General features: G+C 37.2%; 1 pseudogene; it reads left to right on the forward strand.

Moving 5' to 3' along the window:
- The first annotated feature begins 2,340 nt into the window (after positions 1-2,340).
- On the forward strand, positions 2,341-7,474 carry LOC101020607 (annotated as a pseudogene).
- The last annotated feature ends 434 nt before the right edge of the window (positions 7,475-7,908 follow it).

Genomic DNA, 7,908 nt, shown 5'->3' on the forward strand with positions numbered 1-7,908 from the left:
TCACGACTTTGGCATGGGCAAAGACTTCATGACTAAAACACCTAAAGCAATGGCAACAAAAGCCAAAATTGGCGAGTGGGATCTAATTAAACTAAAGAGCATCTGCACAGCAAAATAAACTATCATCAGAGTGAACAGGCAACCTACAGAATGGGAGAAAATTTTTGCAATCTTTACATCTGACAAAGGGCTAACATCCAGAATCTACAAAGAACTTAAGCAAATTTACAAGAAAAAAAGAAACAACCCCATCAAAAAGTGGGCAAATGATATGAAGAGACACTTCTCAAAAGAAAACATTTGTGCAGCCAACAAACATATAATCACTGGTCTTTAGAGAAATGCAAATCAAAACCACAATGAGATACCATCTCACGCCAGTTAGAATGGCAATCATTAACAGTCAGGAAACAACAGATGCTAGAGAGCATGTGGAGAAAGGAACACTTTTACACTTTTGGTGGGAGTGTTAATTAGTTCAACCATTGTGGAAGACAGTGTGACAATTCCTCAAGGATCTAGAACCAGAAATATCATTTGACCCAGCAATCCCATTACTGGGTATGTACCCAAAGGATTATAAATTATTCTACTATAAAGACACATGCACACGTATGTTTGTTGTGGCACTGTTCACAATAGCAAAGACTTGGAACCAACCAAAATGCTCATCAATGATAGACTGGGTAAAGAAAATGTAATACATATATACCATGGAATACTATGCAGCCATAAAGAAGGTTGTGTTCATGTCCTTTGCAGGGACATGGATGAAGCTGAAAACCATCATTCTCAGCAAACTAATACAAGAACAGAAAACCAAACACCACATGTTCTCATTCATAAGTGGGAGTTGAACAATGAGAACACATGGACACAGGGAGGGGAACATCACACACTGGGGCCTGATGGGGGTTGGGGGACTAGGGGGAGGGATAGCATTAGGAGAAATACCTAATGTAGATTATGGGTTGATGGGTGCAGCAAACCACAATGGCTTGTGTATACCTATGTAACAAACCTGCACATTCTGCACATGTACCCCAGGACTTAAAGTATAATAAAAATAAATAAATTAAATAAATAAATAAATAAATAATAAAAATTGATAAAATTCAAAAAAAAGGGGACAAAGAAAACTTTTTTTATTTTTCTATTTTTATTTTTTATTATTATACTTTAAGTTCTAGGGTACATGTGCACAATATGCAGGTTTGTTACATAGGTATACATGTGCCATGTTGGTGTGCTGCACCCGTTAACTCATCATTTACATTAGGTATATCACCTAATGCTATCCCTCCCTCCTCCCACCTCACCCCACCCACAACAGGCCCGGTGTGTGACATTCTCCACCCTGTGTCCAGGTGTTCTCATTGTTCAATTCCCACCTATGAGTGAGAACATGCAGTGTTTGGTTTTCTGTCCTTGCGATAGTTTGCTCAGAATGATGGTTTCCAGCTTCATCCATGTCCCTACAAAGGATATGAACTCATCCATTTTTATGGTTACATAGTATTCCATGGTGTATATGTGCCACATTTTAGGACAAAGAAAGTCTTTAAAATAGCCAGAGAAAAAGGGAAATTACCTTCAGAGAAGCAAAATTTAGTTGAATTGCTAGCTTTTTTAGCACAAGTACAGAGGCCAGAAGATGTGGAATGATAATTTCCTTGAGCTGAAAATCACCATCAACAGAGAATTCTATACTCAGCAAACACTATCTTCAAGAATAAATGTAAAATCATAACGTTTTCAAGCAAGCAAACTTTGAGAAAATTTGTCATGAGAAGATTGACCCTAAATAAAAATATAAAGACTATTATTCAGACAAAAGGAAAATGACTATAAGACCTGAGATTCTGGACTCAATAATGAGAAATAAAAATTATAAATATGTAGGTAAATCTGTATGGACTTTGACTGTTTAAAACTTGTAAAGTGTAAAGAAAACATAGTGTTAAAATACATAGTAACCTTAGCTTATAAAAGAGAGAAGTGGCAAATGGAGTAGCGCTCAAAGATTCCCATATTGTTCAGGAGAACAGCCAAAGCACCAGTTACGGTTAGATTTGATAGGTCATTGTTGCATGTTGTAATTTCTAGAGTAACCACTATGAGTAGTCAATAAGCATGTGACTCCCAAAATGACAAAGGAGGAAAATAATAATTTTTAAAATAATCAATCTAAAGGAAGCCAAGGCAGCAGGAAGAAAAAAAGGAAACATAAAATACGTTGTAGCAAGCCATCTTGTTTGTTTGAGTGAATCAGAAAGGAGGCCGCAGCTGTGTTGGCGGCGGGAGCTGCTTCGAAGCTACACCTCACAAGGGTAACCCCCTTTCCCTGTCCCCTCCCCCGACCCTTTTCCCCTCCCCGGGCCACCCAGCCCGCCCAACTCCCAGCGGAGAGCAAGGTTTCCTTCTATTTTCATAGCCAACCAGAACAATGTTCTACGCACATTTTGTCTTCAGTAAAAGAGGGTCTCTGGCCAAAATTTGGCTAGCGGCCCATTGGGATAAGAAGCTAACCAAAGCCCATGTGTTTGAGTGTAGTTTAGAGAGCAGCATGGAAAGTATCACCTCACCAAAGGTGAAAACGGCATTACGACATCAGGATATCTCTTACTGGGAGTAGTTCGAATCTATCACAGGAAAGCTAAATACCTTCTTGCAGACTGTAATGAAGCATTCGTTAAGATAAAGATGGCTTTTCTGTCAGGCATTGTTAACCTGCCTGAGGAAAATCGGGAAGCAGCTTATAATGCTATTACTTCACCTGAAGAATTTCATGACTTTAATCAGCCACTACCTGACTTAGATGACATTGATGCGGCCCAGCAGTTCAGCTTGAATCAGTGTAGAGTGGTAGAGAGAACCACGAGAGAAGAAATTGAGAGCATCAGTATTTTACAAGAAAATGAATTTGGCGATTTTGGAAAGGAGGATTGTTAGATAATGAGCGAAGGCAGTGCTTTTGACGACGAGGACGTGTTAGTAAGCACTACTGCATCTAACCTCCTATTAGAGTCTGAACAGAGCACCAGCAATCTGAATGAGAAAATTAACCATTGAGAATATGAAGACCAATATAAGGATGATAATTTTGGAGAAGGAAATGATGGTGGAATATTAGATGACAAACTTACTAGTAATAATGATAGCAGTATCTTTGATGATCCCCCTGCCCTCTCTGAGACCTGGGTGATGTTGCTGGAGCAGCCTACAATGATGACGTGGGTGAGGATAAGGTATCAATGGGTGGGCCTGATAGCCCTAATTCAGTGGATCCACTGAGCCAATGCAAACTATGACTGATCAAACAACACCGGTTCCAAATGAGGAAGAAACATTTGCATTGGAACCTACTGATGTAACTATTAAAGAAACAAAAGCCGAGAGGAAGAGGAAGCTAATTGTTGACAGCGCCAAAGACTTGGATAGCAAGACAATCAGAGCCCAACTTAGTGATTATTCTGATACTGTTACTGCTTTGGATGTGGCACCACCCACCAAGAAACTGATGATGTGGAAAGAGACAGGAGGAGTAGAAAAACTGTTTTATTTGCCTGCTCAGCCTTTGTGGAATAATACACTACTGAAGCTTTTTACATGCTGTTTTACACTGCTTCTACCAGAAGACCTTAGAAAAAGGAGGAAAGGAGGAGAGGCAGATCATTTGGATGGGTTCCTCAAAGAATTTGAAAATCCGGAGGTTCCTGGAGAGGACCAGCAACAGCATCATCAGCAGTGTGATGTTTTCAGTGAGCCCATTTTGGAAGAGCCAAGCCACCTCCAGGAGTCAGTGATGGAGGCCAGCAGAACAAACCTGGATGAGTCAACTACGGCTCCACCACCACCTCAGGGAGTTAAGTGAAAAGCTGGACAAAGTGACCCAGAGCCTGTGATGCTTCCTCAGCAGGTGGAACAGATGGAAATACCACCTGTAGAACTTCACCCAGAAAAACCTACAAAATACGTCAGCGACTACCAGAGTTAGAACTTCTGCCAGAAAAAGAGATGGAGAAAGAGAAAGAAAAAGAAAATGATGGAGAGGAAGAGGATGAAGATGTTTCAGGTGATGATCAAGATCAGGAAGAAAGAAGATGGAACAAAAGGACTCAGCAGGTGCTTCGTGGTCTTCAGCGAGCTTTTGCCAAAACTGGAGCTGAATCTTTCAGTTTGCTTGAGTTACGTTGAAACATGAACAGAAAACAAGCTGTCACAAAGCTCTACAGCTTCTTGGTTCTTAAAAAGCAGCAAGCTATTGAGCTGACACAGGAAGAACCATACAGTGACATCAACGCAACACCCGGACCAAGGTTCCATATTATATGAGGAGTTAGAAGCATTATAGCTAGTGTTCATTTCACTAGCGCTGCAAATTGCCCCCATGTGTAGGCGACACAAAACCCTTTGAGAAAACTTAGATTTTTGTCTGTACAAAGTCGTTGCCTTTTTCTTTCTTCATCTTTTTTCCAGTATATTAAATTTGTCAATTTCATCTTTGAGGGAAACTGATTAGATGAGTTGTGTTTGTGTTCTAATGGAGAAAACAGCACCCCAGGGACTCAGAAGGTTATTTTAACAGTTCAGAACAGATGTGTGCAATATTGGTGCATGTAATACTGTTGAGTAGCAGTCAAAAGTCAGGATTTTATCTTAGTTGTTTATTACTGCATTAAGAAGGAAAACCTGTCTAGGAAAATGCCTGACAGTTTAATTTATAATTATGGTATAAGTCTTTGACAAGAAAAAAAAAAGCCTTTCCATCAGTAACACTGGCAATCTTCTTGTTTACCATTCTCCTTAGGGATGGCATCTGAAACAACAAAGGTCACCCTCTTGAGATTCGTTTTAAGTGTAATTATGGAATTACACTTAGGTGTACATGAAACTGTGTTGTGACTGATGCGCTTCAGCTACGAAAGATAGGACTGACTTGGTTTAAAGTGTTCTATTTTGTGAATCATTCCATTTGAGTCTTTCTGATGAACTTGGCTATCCTGAAATCTGTTATTTTAGTGAGGCTCCAAAATGAGCAGAAATAGGCTTCATTACAGTAGAGTGACTATTAAAAAATATAACTTTCTAGAAGCTCTAAATCAAACTTTAAAAAGATGTTTGGACATATTTGAGTATTCACATCATGAAAATAGAAATTGCCCTGCCTACTGTTAGAACAGACTGATGGGAAATTATACTTAACCTTTAAACAGACAATGCTGTAAAAGCTAATGGTTTCTCTGATATTTATTATAAGTTTTAGTACTGATCTCCTTTTCCAGTGCTGCACACTCCTGTGTTTGGAACTTTAATAGCTTTGCAACAAAATCCTATATCCAGTTTCCTATAATTTAATTAAAGAAAAACACATCCAAATAAAGGCTTTATTATGTTTTATTATTATTATACTTCAAGTTCTGGGGTACATGTGCAGAACGTGGAGATTTGTTACATAGGTATTCATGTGTAAAGGTTTTATTATTAACAGAGCAGATAGCATCAGAAATCATGTGACTATTATGATTATCAGAATATGTCTTAACTTTTAGGGCAAAATTAACACTGAAAGTTCTAGCTTAAGTGTTGACACCTTTGTGGGAAAAAAGAAACCACTTTTGAAACTCAAATTTAAAACTGAAATGTTTTAAATTTGTGAACTCCTAATTACTAGCTTAATGATTCGTTTTCTTGAGAGTGATAATTGTATAAGATGCTATTGCAGCTTTATTTTCAATATGACACGCCTTTAAACCATGGAGTTTTCCCTGTGTGTAAATAGACATTGCAGATAATTAAATGTTTGATTTTAGAAAGGTCATTAGTTTCTTGTTACACATTTTGTTAGTACGGTTTTCGTTGCTTATCGGGTTTCATTTTGTTCTTGAAAATAGTTGATGCTATGTCACGTATAACTTTTCTAATAAAAGTTGTGTTATAAGCTGTAAAAAAAATAGGTTGGAGCAGGGGAAATGGAAACCACCTAGTAAGATGATAGATTTAGAACCATATATATGTTGAATTGTCACAAATGTAAATGGATTAAATTTTTGACCTAAAAGGTGATTGTCATATTGGATTTTTAAAAATTTAACTATATGCTACTTACAAGAAGCACATGTGGAATATAAAGATAAAAATGGTCAAAAATAAAAGATGGAAAAAAGAAGTGTTTTATAGCACTAACATAATGAAAGTTACTATATCTATTTTAATATCAAGAGAAAAATTAAAGCCAAAGGTATTACTAAATTTAAAGAAAGTGACTCCACAATGATAAAAAAATTAATTTGCCATGTACAAGTAATAATTATAACATTGTATATACCTCATCATGGCTTCAGTATACAGGTATCTCTTTTTATAGGAAGCTTTAATATCCAAATATTTGCTACATTAACTTTAAAAAATTGTTATGCCATATTTCTATTCAAGGGGGAAAAATATGTTAGAATCTACATATGCATCACAGTAACAACTATTCAAGTTGCCCATGAGTCCAGGTGAGAAGATGTTCAGTACTACCAGCTTCCCAATCCTTTCCCCAATTGCTTATCCCTTTATAGGCTCCTACTGCCAGATACTTCTGAGTATCAATCAATATAGGCTCAATTTGGATGATGGGTTTCTTCTTTATATTATGATATTTTCAGTGCAATGAAAAAGAATAACATAATTTGTATCATATATCACGCAACTTTTGCATATAGTCATGCCCACTAATAAGTTTAATATGTACTAAATAGTTAGGTAATTTGTTTTAAAGTATGGTATATTATGCAGAAATCCTTTGTGGATATATATTAATGACCGTTTGAGTAGTTGTTTAGAAAATTTGGTGAGGTTTTTATATAAAATAAAAATAAACTATCATTATTATTGCCATTTAAAATGATGAATTACAGGCTCTAGTTATCTCAAACTTTGCTAACCATCATATTTTCAGGAATAGATTAGATTTGGGTAACAAGAGATGCTTGCAAGCAAAGAAAGATTTGACAAAACTTAAATCAGAAATAGACAAATTCCTAATCAGCGAGAGATCTTAACACCTATTTCTCAGAAATAAAACAAGTAAACCAATAATATAGGATATAGCAGTATCAAACACCATGCTTGCCAAACTTGATCGAATCAACATATATAAAATGCCAAACCCCTAACTGCAGAATAAAATTTATTTCCAGGACACATTAAACATTTACAAAAATTAATTTTTTCCTGAGTCATAAAATGGTTTTAATATGTTTCAAAGACATGAAATCATTTTGAAAACTAGGAAAATATAAGCTGTACTGTACAGAAATGCAAACTTAGGAGATAAAAAATATAATGAGTATAAGGAATGGATTACAATAGAAGTCAGGAAAGTGGCTACCTTTAAAAAAGAGAAAGGATGGCTGGCCGCGGTGGCTTATGCCTGTAATCCCAGCACTTTAGGAGGCCGAGGCGGGAAGATCACGAGGTCAGGGGATCAAGACCAACCTGGCTAACATGGTGAAACCCCGTCTCTACTAAAAATACAAAAAACTAGCCAGGCGAGGTGGCGGGCGCCTGTAGTCGCAGCTACTCGGGAGGCTGAGGCAGGAAAATGGCTTGAAGCTGGGAGGCAGAGCTTGCAGTGAGCTGAGATGGCGCCACTGCACTCCAGCCTGGGCGACAGAGCGAGACTCTGGCTCAAAAAAAAAAAAAAAAGAGAGAGAGAGAGAGAAAAAGGATTTGAATTAGGAAAAGCTTCTAGGCAACAGGCTTCTAGGATTCTGACAATATTTTGTATTTGACATGAGTGGTGATATTTGCTTGAAATAATTCTTCATAAATGTTGTTAAAAATATACTAGCATGGACCATAAAATACCATAGATGGCTTGGTATGACGTTTATAGTACAGACCCTCAGTGAAGTTTCT

This window comes from Papio anubis, chromosome 9, assembly GCF_008728515.1.
Source record: "Papio anubis isolate 15944 chromosome 9, Panubis1.0, whole genome shotgun sequence".
Taxonomy (NCBI): Eukaryota; Metazoa; Chordata; class Mammalia; order Primates; family Cercopithecidae; genus Papio; species Papio anubis.